This window comes from Tiliqua scincoides, chromosome 2, assembly GCF_035046505.1.
Source record: "Tiliqua scincoides isolate rTilSci1 chromosome 2, rTilSci1.hap2, whole genome shotgun sequence".
In the NCBI taxonomy this organism is placed as follows: domain Eukaryota; kingdom Metazoa; phylum Chordata; class Lepidosauria; order Squamata; family Scincidae; genus Tiliqua; species Tiliqua scincoides.
Window position 1 is genome coordinate 140,666,401 of NC_089822.1, and position 25,879 is coordinate 140,692,279.

General features: G+C 45.1%; 1 protein-coding gene across 1 annotated transcript in view; it reads right to left on the bottom strand.

The window, feature by feature from the left end:
• Nucleotides 1–25,879, bottom strand: part of KCNH3 (potassium voltage-gated channel subfamily H member 3) — a 63,208-nt gene that overhangs the window by 29,127 nt on the left and 8,202 nt on the right. The gene's annotated exons all lie outside the window — the stretch shown is intronic.

The following is a 25,879-nucleotide window of genomic DNA, read 5'->3' on the forward strand; positions in this document are numbered from 1 at the left end:
ATCTGCAACAAATATACTAGGGCAGTGTTTCTCAAACTGTGGGTCGGGACCCACTAGGTGGGTCTCGAGACCATTTCAGGGGGGTCCCTATTCATTTCAATATATTCGACTTGATGCTACCATGGGATGTGACTGCATTTGGGGAAATATTGTATTGACCTGTACTTTTAACAAGCTACTATTTTTAACAATGATAGTAAAGGAAACTTACTCCTGGGTAAGTGTGGGTATAATTGCAGCCTAGGATAGTTAAAAGTTTTCCTGCTTGATGATATCACTTCCGGTCATGACATCATTTCCAGTGGATCCGGACAGATTCTCATTCTGTCCTGGTGGGTCCCGGTGCTAAATGTGTGAGAACCACTGTACTAGGGAGTAAACCTCCCCCCCCCCCGGACTTGGTGACTAAACATGCATAGAATGGTTCTGCATGCCTGCAGTCCTTTGCACACTGGCTTGGGAGCAAATTCCATTGAAATCAGTGGAACTTCCAAATCAATTATGTCCACTGTAGTTTATTATTTTGTAAATTTTCACTAATTTTTTTTTTCAGTGTGAGAACTGACAAGCTTTCAGCATTGTATCTGGGCTGGCATTCCATGGTAGCATGAAAGCTCTACCAGGAGTGATTAATCTGTGATGGCTCATTCACGTGTTCAAGTCTGTGAGTGATGAACGTGCATTTGTGAACTGACCCTGAATAACCAACTGATCAGTGAAAAGAACAGTGGTTAACTTAGGAGCATGTTGTGAAAGCAGATCAAGTAGACTTTGCATGTTACGGTTGCCAACTGAGAATGATTCCACACCTATCAAGGAATGGGTACTGACCTCCAGGTGTGCAATCTTATCAGGTGTGAAAACACAACATGCCTTATTCTGATTCTGTGCGCAAACAGCAGGGATTGGCCTCAGGGTTTCCACAGGGTAGGCATGCAGTATACATATGGTCAGAAGAAAGAAAAAGACATTCCTCACTTTTAAGCTCTGCACATGATGTGCCTCTCATTCTAGTCCCTGTGAAGCAATCCTAAGTGAATAAAATAATATCTCCATAAGAACAGGGGCAGAAACCTGGAGCCCTGTTTGACTTGGTTTTGCTTGTTGATAAGCGGGTTGCAGATGTAGTTAGGAGCACTTTGGAGAACCATCTCTCTCTTGAAGAGCAGAACTACCCCTCCCTCTAGACTTCTCAGGAGGAGCGCAGAATGCAACTGTCTAGCTTCTGGGATGGTAGGCTGACTTCCTGGGCTTCCTGGTGCTGTTTTTGGGTTCCACATTGTCAGTTTAAACCTGTTTTTCTTAATGCAAGCTGCAACGAAGCTTGTTGAAAAATGGCTAATAAATCTTATGTACGTATGTGCCATGCAATGGGATGAGGACACCAGAATCCAGGTTGACTGCAACAGGAGAAAGGGTATGCTTAATGCCTACACAGTTGAGAACAAAAGATGTATGGTTGAACAAGAGGTAAAGAACAGTGGTATGGGATAACTCTCAATCCTGTAGGAAGGGCAGGGATGTAAGGTTAGAAATGCAAACATAAGAGAAGTTCTGGCATCATTAGAGGCTACAAGTGAAAACAGAAGGAAATAATCAGCATTGGAGAAAAAGAGGGGATACAAAGTGGCAGGTGGCCAACAGGTGGAGACAAGATGCCAGGATGCTCTATCATGTCCCATCTGCCAGGTGCCCAGTAGAGGGAAGGTGGCATTCCTGGTTCCTTCCCCACTGTCTCCCCAGGAGTTGGCACCATATGGTACATCTCCAGTTTCTGACTATTTTTACCCTGTTTGTTCCATGCAGAATTTAGTCATCGCCTGCGGCATCTGGACTCCAACTCCCAACTTCTCACCAGCGGAGAGAGCCAGAGACCACCCCCAACCCTGATTCATTTGCATAGATTTGAATAGGAACAACAGCAAGCTGAGAGGGTTTAATGGATGCTGGGCACGACTGTCTCCTAGTTCCAAGGATAATTTTTAAAAATGCTTAAACTTTGCCCTAGAGAAATACAGGAGTGGTGATGAGGATGAGGGGCTAGGACTGCACTAGACTTGGGAGGAGAGGGAGGCCTAATGGCTAGAGTGGGGGAGGGGGGAATGAGAGACCAGCAGTAGTGCAGTTAATACTCCCAAAATGGGACCAAGTAAATTTACACCCTTCATTCTGCTTTAAACCAATGGCAAAGCCTCCCAACTTACAGGGATTTAGAGAGTTTTGCAATTGAGAAAGCACATTATAATACACCCAGTTAAATGATATAGATAGGGTAGCCAACATTTTTATGGACCTTTGAAAAGTATCTGGATCCTGCATAAGCACATGTAGCAAGTGAAGCTTTTCCTAGCATTGAGATAAGTGGTGCAGCAAGTGTCACCTGGTTCACTTCTGTGTGTTAGGCTGCTGTTAAAAGCACAAAAGCAAGGCCATAAGAAAAGCTGGCAACCCAAGAAACAGATATAATGAGTCAGAGTTAATTTCCCTTCTGAGAACTCTGTAGCTGGCAAAATGCTCTAATGCAGTGTTTCTCAAACTGTGAGTCAGGACCCACTAGGTGGTTCGTGAGCCAATTTCAGGTGGGACACCATTCATTTCAAATTTTATTTTTAATATATTAGACTAAATGCTACCAAGTTATGTGTCTGCATTTGGGGAAATGTTACAGATCTATACTATTAACAGGCTACTATGTATATGCTTTTAACAATGACAGTAAGTTGGATCTTACTCCAACAGGAGTAAGGTCTAGAGGGTAGAGCCTCCGACTGCCTGAAGATAACATTCACAAGGTCGCCAGTTCAAGGCCACCGGCACCGTGCGACCTTGAAGCAGCTGACAAGCTGAAGCCAAGAGATTCCATCTGCTCTGAGCGTGGGAGAAGGAGGCCAGAATGTGAAACCAGATCAGATTGAAACACCTGGACTGTTGTGGTTCTTGAAAGATAGAACCTTCTTTCAATTGTAAAAATCCCTACGGGGATTTAATCAGCCTGCCTATGTAAACCACCTTGAATAAAGTCTTGAATAAAGACCAAGAAAGGCGGTATATAAATACCTGTTTATTATTATTATTATTATTACTCCTGGGTAAGTGTGGGTAGGATTGTTAAAACTCTTCCTGTTGATGATGTCACTTCCAGTCATGACATCACTTCCAGTGGGTCCTGACAGATTCTCATTCTAAAAAGTAGGTCCCAGTGCTAAAAACTTGAGAACCGCTGATCTAATGTTTCTCTCTAACATTCTTTGCCCCAATCTTTCCCTCTTTTTCTTTTTTCTGCAGCAGGGAACAACATTCATAATGTACAAAATGGGTTAAAACAAACATCTCATTCTCTGAAACTGAGTTCTTCTTGTCCTTTCTTGATCGTATGCTAACAAAAGGGCTTGTCGAGAAGCAAGAGCTCAAACCTCCAAGGAGGTGATGTGTGGCTACCAAGGCAATGACCCACCTGGGAGAAGAAAAGTGCAGCCATGTAGCTAGAGGTGACACACAGTACACCTAAGCAGGTTCCAGGAATTCATAGGTGGAGCTAAAGTAAGTCAGATCGCTGAAGGGAATTGACTGTAGCAGGGCTTCAGCAAGAGTCTTTGACTCAAAAGACTTCCAGGGTGTGTCTGTATTATGAACTTAAATTGGTAAAGTATAGTCATTCTCTCTCTCCCCCAGGGAGCCCTGGGAACTGTAGTATTGTGATGAAGATACCTGTGATTTTCTTTAAACCACAAGTAATGAGAATTCTCAGCAACATTGCCAGATTACAAGTTTCAGGATTCTATGGGAAGCCATGACAGTTAACTAGGTATAGGTTTTTTTTTAAGTGCAATATACCCAAAAAAGAGATTCTGCTTTAAAAAAGGTGGCCACAGGAATCCAGGTAGTTTATAAGGTAAGCTGCTGTCCTTGGTTTGAACAGCAGAGTAAGGTGAACACAGGAATCTAGGAGGTTTATAGGGTGCTTTCCTTGGTTCAGCTCCCAGTGGGGAGCTGATATTCAAATGCAAGCAGACTCCTACAAAATGTCATCATTGGAATATAATGTCCCTTTTGTAGGAGGAACAAATGGAGACCAGTGTAATTGATAGCTAATGTGCTAAACCAGTACTTAGAATCCTGACATCTGAATGACTAGAATGAACAAAAACCCCTAGGAAGCTGGATGTTTTTCTCAGATCCGTCATGCCAGTAGAGATACTTAATCTGTTCTGCGCAGAACTAAAGCTGACACTTGTCAATGGCAGAGTCTTTGAGAATGCAAAATACAGATACAAATGAAGCAAAAAAACCAGCATCTGAATCCAGAGGCAGCCAATGGGACAAACAGAGGCAACACTGCAATCTTACGCATGTTGACAGAAGTTGCAGTGTGTTCAATGAAGCTTGTTCCGAGGTAAGTGGGAAAGATTGCAGCATTAACCATGTTTAAGAATATCCCTACTGCCTCAGACCTGTGGTTCATTTTATACCGTCTCCAGCAATAGATGGTCAAACACTGAACATAGTTCTGAACAGAGAATTCAGTACTGGATTATTCTGTATACTGGTTGTTCTACAGAGGTCCAGACAGATTTCAGCATTTGCTCAAGTTTGATTGTTGGAAGGATTTCCAATGGAAAACACTTATTTAATTTTTGTACCATTCTTACAGCCAAATCCTAACTGTTTTTCTAGTGCTGATGCAGCACTGACATAAGGAAACAAATGTTCTCTTACCTTGAGGAGGTCTCCATGACCGCCACCACACCACAGAATGCAGCGCACTCCCCATTGGCATGGCTGCATCAGCACCAGAAAGCTAGTTAGGATTGAGGTGTTATTTAAAGTCTCTGGCAATATAGTCTTACCACACGATCACTCAAAGTATGTCTCCAGTGTATCTGCCCCTTTTAAAAACCTACCACATTTATGGCTCATATTCCAAGTGTGACTACTTGGAGATATGCCTCACCTTTTCACCCTTTCTGTGTTAGCACAGCAAATACCTGCATGACACCAGTGTCGTATGGTAAACAGAATTGGCAGGTTAAATGCCAATCAGGTCTGATAAAGGATGACTTGGAGTTCTGCACAGGGTTCCTTTCATCTGGACTGGACATTTCCTATTCCCCTACTTGCTTTCTGTCAGCCACATCCTGTTTAACATTTAGAAATACTCTGTCCTGATAATTGTAGCTAATAGTGGTTCAGACGGGTGTTCCTGTATTCCTGTGTATTCCATTTGATGAACTCCATTGTATTGCTGGCTGCCTCTACTTCCACTGGTAGGGAATTTCACCAGTCAATTCTGCAGTGTGTGAAAGAATCTTTAAAAAATCTTTAAAAAAACAAAAACAAAAAAACCTTCTGCACATTCATTTTATCTGTTGCCTTTGAGAGAAATGTGTGAAAGAATACTGAGAAAATAACCTTCTGCGCATTCATTTCATCTCCTGCCTTCAAGATGAACAGACAAATCATTTTTTAAACAAGGACAATTTATTGTCTTGTACTAGGACAATACCTGATATGGAAAATCCCTGAAAAATCAGGGCAGATCTCAAGGCAGATAAACTCCTCCCAAGGAATTAAGCTTCCAGGATTGATTCAGAACGTAACTGGAATTGGGACTTGGCAAAGCTGAACTCCAAAGCCAGCAGTGTATAATGTGGCCCTTAGATTGTGTGATGCTGGTCTGATCATTTTATTCCTTACATTTGTGTCTTGCCCTTCCTCTGAGGAGCAATGGCAGGGTGGCATACACAGGGCAAGGCATCCCTGAAAGATACAGGCTGAGAGACATTGACTTGCCCAAGATTACACAGGAAGCTTCCAAGTTGTGTATTTGAACCCATTGCACCACATAGGCACTACGGTGGGATGTCAAATACGTACCATTTGGGAAACTGCAACTAGTCCAGAAGGGTGCTGCTAGGATGCTGACAGACACCAGGTATGGGGATCACATGACTCCACTGTTGTATCAGTTACACATACATTGATTCTTTTCTGGGCATAATTCAAGGTGCGGGTTTTAGTTTTAAAGTTTTAAATGGCTTGAGACCAAGGTTCCTGAAGGGTCAGCTTTGCCTGTATCTGCTTGACCTCTGATGTCATTTGGTATGGGCCTTTTGTATGCCACATTGTTCTGAGAGGTGTGATTGGCATGATGTGTGAAAGGGCATTTCCACAGTGGTACCCAGTTTATGAAAATCCCTGTCTTGTGAGATCAGGCAGGCTCCATCTGTCACAATGTTCCATCACCTGCTGAAGACATTTTCTTTTTTCCAGTGAAGTTCAAAATTTATTTTGTATTTACGACTGTATCTATTTTTGTTGTTTTATTTTTATGATACTGTGTTTTATTTTTATTGTTCTAATTTTGACTGTTATGAGCCACTTTGGGTATCCTGTAACTAGGAAGGAAAACTGGGGTAGAATGTAAAAAAATAACAAACAACCAGAACCATTACAATATAATCAGTGCTTAATTTCAGCCACAGTTCCCTTCTTTGGGAATCTCCCATATCACATGTAATCTAGCACTGAGGTTCCCCCCCCCCCCTCTTTGCACACACAGGCTGACTGGAGAGCAGAACATCCTTGAGCCTGTTCGGAACACACTTCTTACTGACAAATCTCCCACCAGTAGAAGCCAGGGATTCCAGTGACTTCTCTTTAAACAAACATTCAGAAACATCTGCCACCCAGGGTAGGGTGCACCTGACCCCAAACACATAACTGAAGGTCCTTTCCCTTTACATAATGTTGACTGCCACTTGCCTGGTGCATGTGGCAAGCATTTCGCATTACTCAAATGCCTGTATCCCATCCTGTATCCTATCCCACACAAAATACCCTGTAGCCCACCAGCAAGCCAATTCAATAGAAGGTGTCATCATCTCACCTACACTGTGTTTTCTGCCACAGTGAACGAGCATCCTCCTTGCGCCTGAGCTGTAAGGACTCTCACCAAGGTTGGTTATTTTGATAGTCTGATGTTTGATATTGCGACATTCAGTCGCATTCCCTTCAGAATGGCAGCCCCACCAGGGGGTAGTCTCTAGGAGAGATTGCCCATTATTTCATCTGGCTCAAGGTAAAGCACACACTTTTTCAACTATGGGTATGGGTTTTCAGCTATGGGTAGCACAAGAGAGAGCTGGAGACCAAAAATAGCATTTCCAGGCATTCATTTGAGGCCTGGGTCCTGCAAGTTCTGCAATTTTACACATCAAAGATGTGTTCCGGGCATTTGGAAGCTGACACAGGCATTTGACAGCTGCAGGAAGATTTGACGACTTGCCCAAAACTCCTGCAGGATCTTTTGTCAGAGTCACTCTCTGGAATGGCAGCCCTGTACCTCTCCCCATCTCTCCGGCTCTCATAGTCCTGCTGCAGCCCCCGCCCCCACCCCTGGCCTTTGAACCTTATAAAACAAATCCACACAAAATACAAGTATGGCAGAGCATGCAACCAGAATTAACAAGTTACCTCAGACCATTGGTCCATCTTGGTCAATATTGTCTACATCAGGAGTGTCAAACTCATTTCCTACAGTGGACTGAATAGCATTCATGGTACCTGCTGAGGGCAGGAAGTGCCATCATTAGGCAGGAAGTGACATCATTAAGCAGACAATACCAGAAATAAGCACTTTGTTCTTGCATAGGAACTTATTAGCTGCAAATGGCAGAAGACAAATGGTGCAAATTTTGTTCATAAGCTCAAGATATGAGAAAGCTCAATTATCATACTGGGAGAGCCCAATTATAATGGGTTCTCCCAGCCATATATATTGCTTCCGGGAGCCACATTTGGTTCATAGGCCTTAGGTTTGACACCCTGGTCTGTACAGACTGGCAGCAGCTCTCCAGGGTTTCAGTCTTTCTCAGATTTACCTGGAGATACCAGGGATTGACCTGGTCTGGGACCTTCTATATGCTAAGCAGTGCTCTACTCATGTGCAAGTCATTATACACAGGGTTGCCCCCCCCCCCGGGCAGCCCAATCTTAAGCTGCCTGGTGCCCAGAGGAGCAGCAGTGCCAAAATAGCTACCACTGTATCCTATTGGTGCTGTGGAGACTGCTGGAGTCTCTTTGGGAGAAGGGGACATTCGTCCCACTCCCCCCAGGTAAGAACGCAGGTCCCACAATGAGTCTCCTCCAGACTGTGCTGGCTATTTTGCCAGTGGAGACTGGAGGAGCTCCGTGTCAGTGGAGCAGGACTCTACTATCCCCTCTTGCCCAGGTACCTCCCCTGCTCCGCCCTCCCTCTGCCCTCTTCCCATCCCAGAATGCTTCCCCTCCCGCCCCAACAAACCTTACTGCTGCCTGGAGCTCTTCCCTTGCTCCGGGTTGCATCCATCCATTGCTGGGCTGGCGCCAGTGGTCACAGAGGGTGCCGTAAATGCATTTTACTGCACATTTATGACACCCAGCGGCAGTGTTATGCTTGTACCACTGGTGCTAAAGAGCTCAGGATTGGGTTCTTCACACTTGATTTCAATCATCCAATCTCACAACTTTAGTTTGCATTACTGGTCCTCCCTCAAAAAATTGTTTGACGTTTCAGGAGCTGCAGCAACTCTGGAATTTTAAAAGTTGTGTGAAGTGAACCCATCTGGAACAAGGGTGGAACCATCTGATTCTCTAATTAGGGAACTGTTGTTGTTGATGATGATGATGATGATGATGATGATGATGAAAAGTGGTATATAAATGTTCTCAATCATAATAATGAAGAAGAAGAAGTTGGAAATCATGTCCATATCTCATCTATGGGGCAGCCTCTCAAGGATGTTAATAGAAGAGGGATAACTCTTTGGTGTCCCTTCATCTGCACCGGGCCATGACTATGAGTGCTGATGGGAAAAAATCTCCTGGTGTCAACAAAAACCTCACTTTCCTCCATCCACCCACATGTTGCACATTTCCATTGGAATTGCTGCGTAATGCTCCCTCACATCCATATAGCAACTCTACCGCCTTTCTTTGCACAAAGGAAGGCTGGAAAGAAACAGGCCACCCCGCCTTCTGCTGGCCCAGAAAGGTGGGCAAGTGTTGCCTTTGTAAAGCAAAGGTGCCTTTGTAGGCACCTCCAATTGCCTCCTTGACTACGGTTGACCTGCTCCTCAGAGGCAACTGCAATCTCAGCGCTAAGTGAGGAAATCTGCTAAAAACAGCCATTCCTGCTACACCGTTCCTGAGATGTTATACCTCAACGCTAGGGAAGGATCCCTGGTACAAACAGATCCCGCACAACAGACAGGTTGTGCCAGTTCACAGCCAGGGCTTCATGTACTATATGCCTTAAAGCAGGGGTCTCCAAACATTTTGGCCAGAGGGCCGTATCAAATATCTGACATCAAATATCTTCCCCGGTGTTGAGGGCCGGGGAAAAAAATTAAATAAATTTATATAAATAAATTAGAGATGGAACTTAGATGAGTGAATAAATGAATGAATGAATGAATGAATGAGCTCATTCATTCAAACTCTCTGGCCCTTAGAACATCCTTCAGATGCAACCAGAGCACAGTTCCAGTCATGTTTGGCCAAGTGGGTCAGAGGCTTTCAGGGGTCAAGAGGCTGGCCATGGGCCGAATTGACACTGGCCGTGGGTCACATCTGGCCCCCAGGCTGGGGTTTGGAGGCCCATGCCTTAAAGAAATTTAAAAAAAAAAGAAATAAACCTGCAACATCCAATGTCAAGGTAACCCAAATGCTGCATTCTACGAAGTATACAAAGCAGGTTAACAATGTGCGATTGCACAGGTTTGCTTGATCTCAATCTTTTCACCTGTTTTTGCCAGTTAGAGGGAAGGACAAAGACCACTGGAGTCCCACCCCCTGACCAACAGAAATCCTACTCTGCCTCCCCTTTGCCTTCTGAGACTACTCACATGCATTCAAACCTCATTTTGCAGTCGTAATAGCTAGCTTTCCAGAAAGAAAGCCATCGTCTAGAATTTCTGTCCCTAATACAACTCTGTGTTTTTTCTATGCTTGTACAAGACCGGGAAATACACAGACCCCTTAAAGTAAAAAAAAAAAAAAAAAAGGCATCAGCCTAAGGGATGATTCCCTCATTAGGGTGAAATGAGGTCTCTCTGTCTCACACTCTCTCTCTCCCTCCCCGCCCCACCGAGATGAAGCGAGGCTGGTGTAACTGGTGGAGAATGAAGCCACAGCAGTCTTGCAGCTGCTCTTCCCATGTGTTCTCTTTCTTCTCCCCTGCCCAGCAGGGCTGCTTATGGCAAGACCAGCCCCTCTCCAGAGCCGCCCAAGAGGCTCATGGCCCTGCGTACTGTTCACACCCTCTTCATGCCAGCTCGAGAGCCATTCTCCCCACTGCTCTGTTGTACATCATTCGCAGCCATGCTGCAGCTCTTTGAAATTAAAAGGCAATTAAGACGCAGGGGGGGTGGCAGGCAGGAGCCCCCGCATTCTCCTGGCTGTTTTAACTGCACTCCCCATCTCCTCACTACCCTCTAATTATACCCAGGGTGACAGCAGCTTTCAGGCTCTGCGTGCATCCGTTAGATCTGCTTGAGTTGGTGCCGAGAGCACTGAGACCTGCTCTGTAATTTGCCTGCTGTTGTTACTCACTATTAGCAGTGTGGGGTGGGCTTGGTATTTATAGTTGATTTCTGGGATTCTTGGGGAGTCATTTGGTGGGGTCCAGGAGGAAAGGGAAGGAGAGAGTATGCATGGAAAGGCCTGCATGACTTGTGACCCACCAAGCCAAACACAGCCCATCAGCCACATATGATGGCCTGCTGCATGCTTGACCATTATCTTGCTTAGGTAGTCCTGGGCACACAGACAGCAAAAAAGGAGATTGGCAAGCTTCAGGGGGGCCCACCAAACTTGGTCACATGGGGGCATCAGCAAGCCTGAAGCTAGCAGAAAATAGGTCTGCAGGTGTCCAAAGAGAATGTGAGCAGGAACCTTGAACTAGTTTTGCCCCCCTTTCTTTTTCCATTTTTATCAACTCCTGCCTTTCTCTTCTTGCGTCTGATCCCTGTGGTTTCTCTCAGGCTGCTCCCTGCACCATGCCATACGTCACACCACTGTCGTCCTCTTCTTCTTTGTGCACTTGGCTAAGGCTTTTTCCAATTCTGCATTGTCTCCAGCTCAACTATTACTCAACTATTACTCTCCACTACCACATCTGCACTGGCTCATTTGTCAAGCTCCAATGCCTCCCCTTCTCAGTAGCCTCCCCATCTATTGTAAGCCCTCTGGACAGAGGTTGTACCCTGTGCTGGTTTGTAAATCACCCTGAGTTCCTATTGGTAGGATATAAATAGGAAAAAAAATGAAGAATGCTCTGTACAGTGCCTAGTGCAAAATTAGTGCAAAATAATTCTCCAAGTTCCAGCCCAGAGAAGTTATGCCTGTATTCGTGTCTGCTTGATGAGAACATATGCTTCCCTTGTCACTGCTATGCTTCTCCCCAACTTTCCTGCATCACACACTCTTGATGTAGCAGTAGCAGACTTCTTTCTTCTTCTTTTTTTAAGGAAAACCCTACGATTGCTAAAAATAAATCCATAAAAGTAGTGCCACCTTTAGAGCAGTTGCAGTTTTTATGGAGTCTCTGTATATGGCTCCCCACACCCTCGTAGGTGAGTCAAGGGGTGGATTCCAACTAGCAACCGAAACATCTCAGGTACCAGGGGTGATTAGTTTTTTGTGGGGGGTACTTTGATTTACATGTATGAAATACTGCAGCCCAATGGAAAGAAGCCAGTAAGCTTCTTGGAATTTCTTTGGAGGTATGGATTGAGAAAGCACCAAACAGCAACCTTGCCATGCACCTGTGGCATATGAAACCATCCATATGGGTCATTATCCATGCAGCCACTATCCACCATCTCACCTATTCATCTTACGGCCTGATCCAACTTGGGGCTAGCACCGGTCTCATGCATGCTGCCTGGGAGATAGCTACCATAAAAGTGTCAGAAGGCACTTCATGGTGACCAAAAGGAGGGAGGTGCAAGTGTGGAGGCTGGTGCAAGTAGGTTCTTGGCCTCTGTGCCACTTGGAGAAGCCCTGAGAGCTATCAGGGGTAAGTCTGCCACTGAATGGCATGGGGGTATTCTGGGGTGGGGGAGGGCAGTTCAGACCTGGGGGGGCAGGGATAGTGAAGGAAGCCTCAGGTGGATTATAACCCTCCCCCCACCTGGGCCTAAAAGCCCTAATGGAGCTATTCTGTTCTGCACCAATGATTTTGCTGGTCCAGATCTGAGTAGCCCCATTGGGCAGGCTGGGGCTTGACACAAGGTAAGGTAATAAAGCAGCAGCCATTTCAGCCCCACTGTACCACAGCATGGGCAGCACCATTAAGATTGCTAAAAATAAGAAGTCCAGCAAGTTAATGAATTAAAAGAAACTTTAAGAGAGGTCCATACAGGGAGCAGGTTAATAGCCCAATACTATCCAAACCTCCACCCCCCCCCGGCCAATGCAGCCATGCCACTGCAGCACATGCTGCATTTAGCAGGGGGTAGCCATTGAGGTCTCCTCAAGGTAAGGAAACATTTGTTCCCTTGTCTTGGAGTAAGCTGCTCTGATGCACTACCTGCATCAGACCTGCATTACTGATTTTGCTGACGCAAGTTGAGTGAACCCGGCTAGGTGAATGGAGGCTAGGAAGTGGGATAGGATATTGGTGGCGCTTCTGCCACCAATAACTGTCCCCTTCCTGTCTTCGGCGCATCCCCATCCCTGCCTCATTTTGTGATGGCTATAAAGTGCACTGCACTGCTGCTACATGAAGTTCAGCAATGCATCATAGAATTGGGCTGCAAGTCCACTGTCCACAAAGAGATGCTCTGAGATAATCATACTGCAGGGGCTCTAATCAGGCTGGGACCCTACTGTATGGTGTACTTAGTATTATGATCCATTGAGCCCCAGATGCAGGAAAATGTGAACACTTGCAGGTCAAAGCTGTGCAAGGACAGGGGAAGAGCTTTCCTCCTGCACAGAAACACCAGACACCAACACCCATATGCACACACACAAACCATTATATTTTATATATCCAGGTGCAAAAATGCCTTTTTAGATGGGGGGACTAACACTGACTCCCCTACCAAATGTAAGCAACTTGTTCCCAGCACAGGTGGCACAGCTATTGTTACAACTCACGGCTGGAGCTATTTATACCCCAGGACTCCATGCGCTCCTGCCGATTGCTGTGTCCTTTCGCCTACTCAGAGAAAAGTAGACTGTCTGAGAGTGCAGCTCAGGGGAGCAGTTGCTATTGGTGGGATGGGGTGTGGGTGTGCAAGAGAAGAATACACATGCCAGAGCACTGGGGCAGATTCAGTTCAGCTGAGGGAGGAGGCAGGAATTGCCATTGCAGCAAGGAGGAAAAAGTAGTGGGATTTAAGAGTTGCATCATGGAGAAAGTGCAACATATTGTACACGGGAATGAGAACAGACATTCATGTGACAAAAGGGGTCATGTGGCCTCTGCGTGACCACAGGGCAAGCCTGGAAGTCACATGACCTCCAGAGGTCTTCTGAGGGTTGGAGAGGCCACATGCAGCTTTCCCGCCCTCAGAAGACCTACTAAGGCCACTGGAAAGCTTTAAAACATCACTTCCAGTTTTTCGGCAAAAAACAGGAGTAATGTTTTAAGACCCTCCGGAGGCCTTAGATGGCCTTCTGCTGTCTGGGGAGGCCCCCTTGCCCTCAGAACGCCTTCCCTGAAAAACCGGAAGTGACGTTTTAAGGTCCTCCAAAGCCCATAGAAGGCATTCTGAGGGTAAGGGAGGCCACGCGTGGCCTCTCAGGCCTGCAGAATACCTCACAGTGGGGAAGCAGTGGACGTGGGCAGCCCTCAGGGCAATACGACTGGGGGTGGGGCCTTGGGGTGACATGGCCCAGAGTGACACAGCCTTGGGCAACATAGCTGGGGAGCACTTGCACCCACTAACCCCCCCCAGGCACACCACTGTGAAAGGCCCAATCCTATCCTTGAGATACACCAGCATACTTCCACATAAGTCAGCACAATGATAGCCCTGCAGGAGCAGAAATCCTGCTGCCAGTGGGTGTGCCATGGAAGCTGCTCCAATGTTGGAAAAATGCCATGCCAACAGAACCCCTCTAGGGAAGAGGCCAAAACAGGGAAACGATGAGGACATGACATGAGAAGTATGTGGAAGGGATGAGGAGGAACATTTGTTCTCTTGCAGAGGGTAAGCCTCTGCTACCTGAATGGGTCTACTTGTACCTGTGCCAGTGATCAGGAAGGCAATTTGGGGCCAGAAAGGGGGATAGGATATTGGCTGCTGCCACCAATGCCACTCCCTTCCCAGTCTCAACACACATCTCTCCCCACCCCGGTCTCCACCCCATTCCGCCCCACCTCACCCACTCCTTGCACTGACTTACCAGTGCCAGGTTTTTCCTGGGGCCAATGAAGTGTGGGTGTAGCTGTGCACCACTTGCAGCAGTGGCCTGGCTGTGCAGAATGGAGCACTGCATGTTGTGACCATCATAAAGAATGCTGCCCTGCTGGAACCTGACTTCCAGCAGTGCAGTGGGCCCACAGAATTGAGCCTTTAGTTGATTAATCTACTGATTAAACTGAACAAAGCTTGCATCATTAGTATCCATGCCTCAAACCACTCAGATTTTTGTATATGTAAATACAACAGTTTGAACAATACCTAGAAGCAATAAACCAGAATATGAATATAACATAACTTGTAATATAGCCAGTAAAGGAGTAGGGGGAAGAAAACATGCACACAGCTAAATTAGTACCGACATCTGGTACACTGTCAAGAGGATTGTGGAAATGGAGCTGTCCAAGGTTCTGAATGCCTTTGTTCCCATGTGCAAGGCTATGTGCTTTAGAGCTGAGGGTTGCTTTAACAAAAGAGGCCTTGGTCAAGGTTTCTTGCTTCACTCTTCCAGGCATATTTCCTTTATAAAGATTCCATTTCTTTTATAATAATAATAATAACGAGGTATTTATATACCGCCTCAAGGCGGTTTACATAGGCAGCCATTACAAGGGGATTTTTACAATCATAGAGGTTCTCTCTTTCAAGAACCAACAACATTTCAGAATGGATCTTCCTGCTTTGGTCTCACTTCTGGCCTCCAGGTCTCCCATGCAGGATGACAAGCAGCTCCATCTCTCACATGGAGGGCAGCCAAGAGGCTTCTTGCTCACACCAAGAGCAGGTGGAATCACTCAGCTCAGCTTGTCAGCTGCTTCAAGGTCTCGCCTTTCTCTGCCATTCAGGGAGCTGCTGGTGTCCTCGAACTGGTGACCTTATGATGTTATCTTTGGGCTAATGGAGGCTCTACCCTCTAGACCAGACCTCCTGCCCCTTTATGCAACATCTAAAAAGGAAATATCAGTCTGCTATTGGCAATGGTGAGGCTCTGATAAATTAGGTGCAAGTTATTTCAACTCAGATTGCTCGTAACAGTGTCAGCAGTGGCATGTTGGAAAATATGTAGCTAATCTATGTATCTGTTCATAGAGCACACATATAGCACTTGATGCAACTGAAGGATGACATAAAACATGTCAAAATATATTATATGGACACAACAGACACAGAGCTGTGTGACTTCCAAAACAGGGAGGTCACGCAATTGTACCTACCCAATGATGCATGTGGTTTATATACACCTATAATAACAATGAATAACAATTAATGACAAAATGTTTTTGTATACACTGAACACAGTACTGGGCATACTCCCCTGATTGTCCCACTAAGCACTTCCTGCCACTTACAGCCACTGCAGAGAAGAAGAGACCAGAGGTTCTGGTTGTTTTTAATGGCTCATGTATTTTAACTGTCATTTGTAATGAATTTTTGTTATGTTACAAATAAAGACTTCTTAAAAGCTGCTTTGAAGACCCACATGAACAGAAAAACAATCTAAAACAGTGGTTTCCAAACATTTTAGCACCAGGATCCACTGTTTTAATTGATGCTCTATCAAGACTCACCTAGGTTTACCAGACTTTTCTTTCTTCTAGAAAGTAATAATATTTTATTTACCTATTTATTTATTTCTAAGTAATAATAACCATAAAGATCCTCAAACATTTATCTCTCAATATTTACACATGCTTACCAAGCAGTGGCATAGCTAGCAAAGGACAGGGGGGCAGTCCGCCCTAGGTACCAGCTTTTGGGGGGGTGACAACACAAATGACCCAACATTGCAGAGGTTATGATTAACCCCATCATGCCATATATCGTTGGATGCAGAATTTCCAGCAGAATGCAATGGAAAAAACCAGAGTAAAACATCTCCTTTCCATCAAAAGTTATGGCACAAAAACCGGAAACAAAAAAATGCATGGAGCCCTATGGAAACTAAGCCACACAGTTGCATTTACTCATGAGTAAGCAAACATGCCTTGCCTCCTGGTCAAGTCAGGCAAAGGGGAAAGCAAAGCTAGCTGCATGGTCCCGATCTGATGAAAGTGAAGCTCAACAAATGCTCCAGAAGGCAGCCCCTCCCCAAGAATAAAACAGAGGCTTGAGCTAGTAAGGTGAGCACTGAAAATCTCATTGATATTTGTGTGTGTGTGTGGGGGGGTGTTATTGTAGGCAGGCTACAGAGAAAATTCACTTCATGAAACAGGACTGGTTTCCCCTTATTTAATTATTTGTTTTTCTTTAATTATTTATAATTATTTCTTTTATTTTGCTTGATGATATCACTTCCAGTCATGATATCACTTCTGGTGGGTCCTGAACAGATTGTCTTTCTAAAAAGTGGATCCCACAGTGTTAAAAGTTTGAGAACCACTGCCTTAACTCAAAACAGGCCAATGAGACATCCTGGGGGGGGGGGAACACCCTAGTGACCAAAATTCTGGAAATCATGGCTTTTAGGAATAAAACCATCATGTTATATGCCATTTGATGTAGAATTTTATCCATTGCTTGTTGGGAAATATTCACTGCATTTATTTTCTAGCCATTATTATTATTCATTTCATGTCATGACTATTACTATCTCTCAGTCTCATCTACCTCACAGGGTTGTTGTGAGGTCAAAATAAGGGGAGGAACCATGTACAGCACCCTGAGGCAGGGTGGTATAAAAATGTGAATGAATGAATAAGTAATGTAATGTAATGAATTAATGAAATAATTATGTTGTATGGAGTGACAAAAATTTATGGACCCCAGGTGTCAAATGACCTAGCTATGCCACTGTTGCCAACTTAAGTAGCTCAACTCCTAGCAGGGCAATTAGCAGCAATCTAGCAAACTGCAGGAGCTGAGCTCTTTGCAAGTTAATTAGCAACTACAGTAATTGATTCTTGAATAGCCTCAAGGCTTGAGACAATTAGATATCTGATCTTTCCATCACCCTTTGGCAACCCACCGAAAATCAGGTCATGACCCACCAGTGGGTTCCAACCCACAGTTTGGGAACCACTGATCTAAAACATTTATCGCAATTAAAAGCATATGTTTAAATCAACGCCAACAATTGAACATACATAACAAAGCTATTCATCCCACCTATAGAAATGTAACATGTGCACATTCAAACCTCAAGTTCTGCACTTAAATTATAAACTGCTAGAGGTGCATACATACACCCACACCGTGATTTTGCTGAGGATATTTTTATTTATCCTACACACCCTCTGTTTCTCTAGCGGCTGCTGTAAGAATATAGACACCAGCTAGTGTGCACACTGCCTGTGGGCTGTGAGTGTCATCCGGCTGCAAGTGGCTGATCTGATGTCATAGTAGGTCTCGGCAGAGCCTCTCCAGCTTCCATTGGCACAGCTGCACTGATAAGGGCAGGCTATCAATGAACTGGGCAGCTATGGGGGACCGGGGAGAAGCTAGAAATAATAGGTATGAAACTGGCAGGTAAAATAAGGAGATGGGCTGTGAATGAGCACATACAGTATTTTGCAGGCAGAAGTTCCCAAGCTCCCAATGCCTGGGATCAGCAGACAGAGATAGGAAAGATTCCAGTCTTAAATTGTGGGGAGCGGCTGATGGTCCTTGTCGTTAATACTGAGCTAATGAGACCTACTTGTATAAGGGTGCAAATTCTTGTCAAAATGCCTGGCATAAGTATTTCAGACTTCGATGGGCTGTAAACCGACACCTTGGTCACATGCAATCAGCAGCATGACAACTGCTCGAAATTGCAAGCCGTTTGTGTGACCAGCTGTCCATATTCTTCCAGAAATATTTAACCACAAATTGTGTTTTGTTTTGTTTTGAAAGGAAGATCTACAATACCATGGTGAAAACCACCAGAACAGCCACACACCCAGCATCCTGTTTCAAGTGGGCCAATACAATAAGCACGGCAAGCAGAGAGAATGGGGGGAGGGGGGCACTGCAAGGTGATACCTATGGAATAAATAGCTTCGGATTACTCAGGGAAATGAGCCATGTGCCACAGGGGAAGGCAAAACCAGATAAACCCAGGAGCATTTATCTGGCCTGGGGAAAAATTCTGGTCCATATCCAAATACAGTGATGATCCTGAGCATGATGAAGAAGAAGAAAAAGAGAGTAATTGCTCAAACCTTGGTCTCACAGACTCCAGTGGAGGAGCATACCTGTCTCTGGACTGTACCAGTTCACACTGCAGGTGAGGCTCACATGACTGAATACTCTTCCATATGAGATGATTTCCTGCATATAGACTAGTCCAGCCTGCTCTATGACATGCCAGTTTTCAACGCAGTGGCAGCACTATGGTTTGCGTCACCTGGTGCAGGAGGCCAGAGCCTCACCCCCACAATGAAACTCCTCCCATGCAGTGTGCGGGGCAACACCTGGGCATTGGGTGTGGTGATGCACCATTGCCTTGCCCTCACTTGTTGTTTTTTTTGGCTATACTTTTGATAGAATAGAGCTATTTCAACACAGTTTGTTTAATTGCATTCCTCATGAAATTACACATCAAATTATACATAACATGATGGTATTATTCAAAAATACCATAATTTAAAATTTTTGGGCTTGTAGTGGTATCACATACACCCCCCCAACCTGTGCGCATCACCCAGCGATGCCACTATTTCAAATGTGCAGGGATTTTGGAGTGGGGGCAGGGAGAGATGGAAGTCATGGGAGCCTCCACCTCAAGTCTTTTGAAGCTGTACAGCTGAGACACAGGCTCTAGTCTTCTCAAAGGAAATACTAGAGAAGTGCAGGCCCACTTTCTCTTTACAGTAATCCACAATGCACATAGGAAGATGACAACCATTATAGAGAGAAAATAGAGTCAGCATCATCATTATATAATGATTAGACTATCAGACTAGATCTGGGGAAGCATGTGTTCAAATCCCTGTACAGCCACGAAGCTCTGTGGGTTGTTTATCATCCCTCAGCCCAGTGGTTCTCAGACTCTCTGGGAGAGTTTGAGAGCCACTAAGTCAGGGGTGCTCACACTTTTTTGGCTCGAGAGCTACTTTGAAACCCAGCAAGGCCCGGAGATCTACCAGAGTTTTTTTTTACAATGTTTGCGCCATCATAACATATAACATTTATGTGTACAATGTATGTTGGTGTACCTTGAGCCCCACTGAGTATAACAGGACTTACTCCTGAGTAGACATGCCTAGGATTAGGTTGTGAGGCTGCAATCCTAGCCACACTTACCTGGGAGTAAGCCCCATTGAGTACAATGGGCCTTACTCCCGGCGTTTCCTCCCAGAGGCACCTGAAGGGGGGGTCAGCACTCTGCGATCTACTCATTTTGCCACCTATTGAGCACCCCTGCACTAAGTTCTTGCGTGGGCGGGAGGGGGGAGGCAGCAGGGGTGGGGGAAGCGCCGCTCAGGGGGGCTGCAGCATCCACTTTCATGGCTGCGGGGAGCCCTGCTGCAGGTTGCGCCAGGCTCCCCGGACCCCCGGGAGGCTGCAGGGGCTTGGGTACGTGTACCCAAGCTCCTGCAGCCCCCCTGAGTGGCACGATCCCCAGGATTGTGCCGCTGCCTCCTCCCTGCCTCCAGGCTGCCCCCGCCCCTTAAGGGGGCAGGGGCCAGGGCCCACAGGCTGGGGCATCATGATGCCCCAGTTTGAAAAGCCCTGCCACAGCCTAATCTATTTCACAGGACTGTTCTGATGATACAGAAACTACCATGTGTGCCACCTTCATATAAATGCCATAAATAAGACCTCATTGTTTCAGTAACAATGGTGACACTAATGCTTCTCAACCATTGTCCCTGTCAAACCAAATTATCCCAAGTGCACACATGCAAGTGAGTGTGCATAAGCATTCACCCCCATTCAGCAAGAGAGGTCCAGCCACAGAAGCAGGTTTCTGTGAGCATAGCTGATGCCTAGACTGAGTCAAAGAATGATAGGATAGTAGAGTTGGAAGGTATCTTAAATGGTCATCTAGTGCAACCCTCTATATACCACTTAGGTCAGCATCCCTGACAGATGGACTGATGGACAACAGCTTCCCTGACAGATTGTCATCCAGCCTCTGCTTGAAAACCTCCAATGTGGGAGAGACCACAACTGCACAGACTATTCCACTGCTAGAGAGCTCTTATAGTTGGGAATTTCTTCCTCATGTACAACTTAAATCTACTTCCTTGTATCTCCACTGAGTCTTCCCTTAGAGAGGGACAGCACTTGCTTGTTTCCAGGAACTTTCTTCATTTTCCACAAGTTTTCAAAGATTTTCTTTGAGTTCTCAAAAATCACATCCACCACCAGCTCCTTCAGTCCCATGCAGTATAATTCATCTGGTTCTGGGGACTTAAGTCAATTTAAAGTAACTGGAAGTTCAGTTACCATCTCCTTATTGCCTTATTTATCTTAAGTTGTGCTTCCCCTAGTTCTTCATTATTGTGAATGTCAGGTTAATGCTCACCTGACCCCATTCATTTGGGCTGGATACATCTCTTTGATGTAGACAGCAATACTCAGCTAGGACCTCAATCCTATGCCTGTCTACTCAGAAATAAATCCCAATATAGTCAATGTAGTTTACTCCCGGGAAAGTGTGGATAGGATTGCAGCCTAAGACCACTAATTGAGGAGGTGACTTTGTGTGTGTGATTACAGCTGGATGGGGGACATTGTGCTTTACCCCTTAGTTACTACTTCTGCATTTATCTCTGGTTTTGCCACCCTACCACATTTCAACAGCAACAGGAGAACATATTTCATTAGCAGCGACTGACAATCTGACCTGTATTACCTGCCTCTTTGTTCATGAACATGAGAAGAGAGGGACACAGTTATTTATTTCTAATGTAGATTTCTGGTATATAGATATCATTAGGGTGGCATCTAAAATACTGCATAACCAATTTATTTTCTTGAATGCAGATAATCACAAAAATAAACAAATCAAACCTTTAAACCCCAATTTAGACACATTATATCGACTATTAAAAATAGGCAAAGTACAATTAAAGAGACTTGCAGCTAAATAGACAGCAAAATTCATTCCAGCAGGAGAACAGTAGCCGATTGTCTGACAGCCACTATCAGCCCAGCATAAAAGGCCTTGCAAAAGACTAATGTTTTAATGAAATCCTGGAAGGCTGGCGACCAAGTGGCCAGACACGCCTTCATTCAGAAAGTGTTCCAGAGAGTGGGCAGAGATGGTGCAGCTCTGTGCCCACACAGTTCTCACTTCTATAATATATGAGACATGGAGTAATGCCTCCCCCATAGATCTGAGAAAGCAGGGGGAGGGGGCACCTAGAAGATGATGTCCCTCCAAATGTTCAGAGATCCGAGACCATGTAGGGCAACTGCCAGGGTAAATACTGCAGAAGATTCTAGGTATGTCTCAGCTTTTGGGCATGTGAACTCAACTGCATTTTTCAGTATTCAGCACCAGAGTAGATGGATTTTATGCCAAGGCTGCCATCATCCCTCCCTATATTCCACTACATGTAGGCTGCAGCTACCCTCAGGTGTATTATTTCTAGGGAGTTCTCTCCATCCAATGCTTAGTGGTACCTTTGCAACAATGGAGGAATGAACACAAGAGCTAGTAGTCTCTTGGTGCACCAACCAAAGAATTCAATTGTGGTATGTGGGGACAAAAAAAAAAAAAAAAGCTCTAAAGCAAGCCAAGTCTGACAGTCACTCACTTAGAAGCAAATACTGTGCAAGGGGTTAATTGCACTCCACAGCTGGAGCAATGTATGGGAGAGAAGTTGCAGCTACCCCACATTGCAACTGGTTCTGCACCATCCACTTTGTTTAATAATTCTGTGTGTGTGCGTACAGCACCAAGTTAAAAATCTGACAAATTCATCCAATGATGGGGGGGGGGGAACTGTGAGCGAGTATCAGTTCATCTTGAAACTGAAACAGATTTGCAATAGCTGCTAATGAGGGGATCATCCTTCTGCAACTAGCAAAGAATTTAACCTTTGCAATAATGATATGTGGCAAGGGGGAGAGAGGAGGGGGAAAAACCCAAGCCTCTCTTTCTGGATTTTTTTTTTCTTTTTCCACCTCGGATCTATTCTTCCAAAGGTTTAAAAATATTTCAACAGGTTTGGCAAGCTCCCTTTTCATTCAAGACTATTTCTTAAAACAACCACAACCACAACCGGAAAGACCATTAAGCACCAACCACACCATTCAAAGTGGGCAGAAGATATCAGAGTTCACTTGGATGTACATGTCACAATGCTGTAGTACTAATTGCACCCAAAATAACAGGCAAGGGTGCAGGAGAGGGAGGGGGAGGGAGAGAGAGATGGGCCCGGATTGGCTTGGTTAATGCTCAAATTACACAGCAGCCCAACTGCAGAGATATTACTAAGTACTACATGGAGGGATCATTTATTTATAGATTGATGCAGGCGTTGTCTCCCCTCCCCAAGCCTTGAGACATTTGCAAATGTATTTCCCTCAAGGCCTGCCTGTTAAAATGCCCAAATTGATTTAAATCACATGCATGCTATAGAGGTGTGCTATGATGTTTTAATACAAGAGAGTCAGGTTATTTATTCTTATTTTATTTTAGGAATGTCTTAAATTATTGGGGAGCGGGCAAAGAAAGGAGAGTATATGAGAACTATTTTTAGTGCTAGGACGTTCAAATCAGCAACAGGATGCAAGCTGGGTGACTTTCTTTTTTTCCTGACAGAGAAAAAAAAAGACAGCTGTCCAACAGGCAGAAATCCATTGGTGCAGCTTTCCTTGCATTTCTGGGCCAGGATATGGCACAGGTACTGTATTTTTGCCTAACACGTGGGCTGTTAAGGACACAAAGCTTTTCAGAAGAAATGGGAGATGTCAACTCTCAAAATACACTGGAAAATCTGGAGTCCAGACAGTTTCACAGAAATCCTGGGCGGCTCTATATTTACCTTTCTTCATCAGAAACACACTGCAAGAAAGGAAGAAGACACAAAACAGTGACCTTTGCTGGAACAGCTCATGGATCCATCTAGCTACCAGGTTCCCACAGTGGTCAGTAGACACTGTCATGAAGGCAACATTTCTCCTTTGTTGCTGGCCTCTCAGAAATGGGTACTTGGAGGCATTTTGCCTTTGAACATGGAGGTCTCATTTAACAATCGTGGCTGATGGTTATCTATAGACCTACTCTCCATTAATCTGTCTAATTCCCATTTCAAGACAAGTAATAGCCCAATCCTATGCTTGTCTGCTCAGAAGTAAGCCCCATTAGAATCAATGGGACTTGCTCCCAGGAAAGTGTGGATAGGATTGGGCTGTTAGTCAGGAGCCATCACCACACCTTGTGGCAGAAAGTCCATACATTAAAGATCAGAACATACACATGCCCTTGGAGGATTAGACTGGGATGTTAAACATAAGCTCATGGAAGCTCTTTACCTGGTTCCCATGATCATTGGCTCTTGCAGCACTGCCTTTTTGGCAGCATTACTTCTGCTGAGGCTCTGTGACAAGGAGGAGATGGAAGGAGGCCTCAGAAGTCAAGGAACACTATGGGGGAGGGGCGGGCAACAGGCCCAGAGGGGTTAGAGAAGGAGACACTGCTGAGGCTCTGGGAGAACCCAATTATCTCATGGGCGACCCTTTCAGTAACGCCGCTTCTTCTGTAGTGTCACTTCGCAGACCATCTGTGACAGGACACATTTGGTTGGGATAGTTATCCAGAAACATTAGAGCAGTGGCGTCACTAGGGTTTGTGTCACCAGATACAGGAGGCCAGCACATCACCCCCATGATGGACCTCCTCCCATGCAATGGGTGGGCCAACACCCCAGGTTGTGGGCATGGTGATGTAACATTGCCCTGCCCCACTGGTTTTTTGGCTATAACTTTTGATAGAATAGAAATATTTCAATGCAGTTTATTCCATTGCACTCTGCCTGAAGATACACATCAAATGATATATAACATAATGGTATTAATCTAGGAACTGAAACTGAGACCTTCTGCATTCAAAGCCTGTACACTACCACCAGTTGTGACCCCTCCCCATCACTCTTGAATCCTGTTCTCTTCATACATACACCTTCAGAACGACCTGCTAAGACCAACTCTGCGGAACTCTCAATGCAGACGGACATTGAACAGAAAATCTATGTTTCCTGCTAGGTCAGTCCTTCTCCAGGGGAACAGAAATTCCAAAGATATCCTCCAGGGATGTTTATGTGGCCAAGTTGCTATTGTAGTGAGAAGGGGGAAAGAGAGAGGGAGAGAAACAGTTGGTATACTGCAGCCCACATGCAAATCTGTTCCACAGTCTGGTGCTGAGCCCTGTAACCTGGGTTTCCTAAGATGACCTTTCTCCACAAAAGCAGGCTGGTTGTAGAGGAAAACACAGAATATGCTCAGAGGCATTTTCTTCTATACTCCGCCTGCTTGAGCTTGTTCTTGTACCAGTGTAGCTGCCAGTTCCTAACTCAGAGATCACAAGCGTTCTGGGAATAGTTTCTCCCAAACCTGTATTACACAAATGCTAGTGTTTCATCCTTCCCCCTTGGAAACTGTAGCATATGAAATGGCCTGAGGAAAAGGTCTTTCCTAGCCCTAAATAGGAACATGCTTGTGAGTCTTAAGTGGGGTTTTTTGTTTTTTTTAAAGATTGTAAGCTCCTTGGGACAGGCAACCATTTATTTATTTAACTATGAAAACTATATTATGAACAACTTTTTGTTGAAAAGCAAAATATTTTTCTTAATAACAACCAGCTGAATTTGGGACACACTGAATACAAAACCAATGGTCTATTCCCCCCCCCCCCTTTCCTCCAATTTATCCTCACTTGGTTTCCTCTTATTGGAAACTCTTATTCTTTTGCTACTGGAGGAGTGGTGGATGGGAAGAGGCTAATGGTGAATATGGGCCAGCTTCACCAAATGCAGAGACAAGCCATGATGCCTGTGTCCACTGGGGCATGGAAAATAAGTGGCTCCCCTGGGAGACAGCTAGGATCTCTCCCAGATACACCAGAAAGGCTGCCACTGTGTCATGGAAGCTCCTCTAAGGGAATAAGACATGAGAGCTTCTTCAGAACTGGAAGATCAAGCTTGACTGAAGAAGAAAGAAGCCTCCTGGAAGTGTGTGTTTACTGTAGAGTCTTTAGTTCAGAAAAACTCTCCCTCTCCTTCTGAATTACAGAGATTTCTTTATCAAAAACTCCTAGCTAACTTTAAGAGGGGTAGCCATGTTGGTCTTTGCAGCCAGTTGATGATGCTCAAATGGCACCTCTGGCCGCCCTAATTTTCATTTGTTTTTATAAAACAGTCCCTGAATCAAAGGTGTTGTCTGAAGGTGCACAATGTTGCCACCTTACTGAAGTGAAACTGTGAACTTGGGAGCGACCCCAGATGGGAAGCCACCTGAGCGCTGTGTACATACTCCCTAGAGCTCCATCGTGGAAGAACAGTAGGATAGAAGTATGACAAATGAAGAAAGAA